The following is a 1061-nucleotide window of genomic DNA, read 5'->3' on the forward strand; positions in this document are numbered from 1 at the left end:
TATTTTATCTGTAAACCATAATAAAACTGTTGCAAGTATAGCACTGTTTTGAGGTCTGTGAGTCAATCTAGGAAATTACATATATACCATGGAATGAATACTACTCAGTCATAAAAAGTAACAAAATAATGGTATTTGCAGCAACCTGGATGGAATTGGAGACCATTATTCTAAGTGAAGTGACTCAGGAAAGGAAAACTAAACATCGTATGTTCTCACTCTTAAGTGGGAGCTAAGCTACGAGGATTCAAAGGCGTAAAAATGATACGATGGACTTATGGACTTTGGGGACTCAGGAAAGGGTGGGGAGTGGTGAGGGATAAAAGAATACACATTGGGTACAGTGCACACTGCTTAGGTGATGGGTGCACCAAAATCTCAGACATCACCACTAAAGAGCCTATCAATTTAAGTAACCACTACCGACGTCGGTTCTTTGACCATTCGTTGGAGCTCTGGTTTTCAGCCTCTTTCCGGGCTACCTTGTAGCAATTTGAAGGTCAGTCATCAGTTTCTGCTTGGTTTCAAAGATCCAGGAGAAGCTTAGTGTTGTTCATAGACGCAGATGGACCCATCACAGCAGTTTAATCCAACCTCCATCCCAGAGTCTTCACAAATGCTGACCCAAGAAAATTCTCGGGACGATTCGGGGGCCTCTGAAATCTGTTCCGAGATGTTGATAAAGAACCTTAGTAACTTGACTATCAACGCCACTAATGAATCCCCTTCCCCTCTACCAGAAGAGTCACTCCATCGAGTGATAGATGGAATTGCTGCAAGAGCACCAGTCCTCAGGGAAATCAGAGATGACTTGATTTACAGGAGGAGAGGAGTAAGAACATTGCTGTCTGTGCAGAGAGAAAGGATGGCAAGATTCAGATACATGTTACTCGGCAGAGTTCGTACGCATGAAAGAATACTAACAAACACTGGGCTTAAGGGAGTTAGGAAGGAATCAAGACCATTCAAATGTCCCTGCAGTTTCTGCGTGTCTAATGGATGGGATCCTTCTGAGAATGCTAGAATAGGGAATTATGACACCAAGCCACTTCAGCCATAAA

At 42.9% G+C, this 1061-nt stretch overlaps 1 pseudogene; it reads left to right on the plus strand.

The window, feature by feature from the left end:
* Nucleotides 1-565: 565 nt before the first annotated feature.
* On the plus strand, nt 566-1060 carry LOC108522892 (developmental pluripotency-associated protein 3 pseudogene; annotated as a pseudogene).
* The last annotated feature ends 1 nt before the right edge of the window (nt 1061 follows it).

The sequence above is a fragment of the Rhinopithecus bieti genome, unplaced genomic scaffold, assembly GCF_001698545.2.
Source record: "Rhinopithecus bieti isolate Rb0 unplaced genomic scaffold, ASM169854v2 scaffold_70861, whole genome shotgun sequence".
NCBI classification, from domain to species: Eukaryota; Metazoa; Chordata; class Mammalia; order Primates; family Cercopithecidae; genus Rhinopithecus; species Rhinopithecus bieti.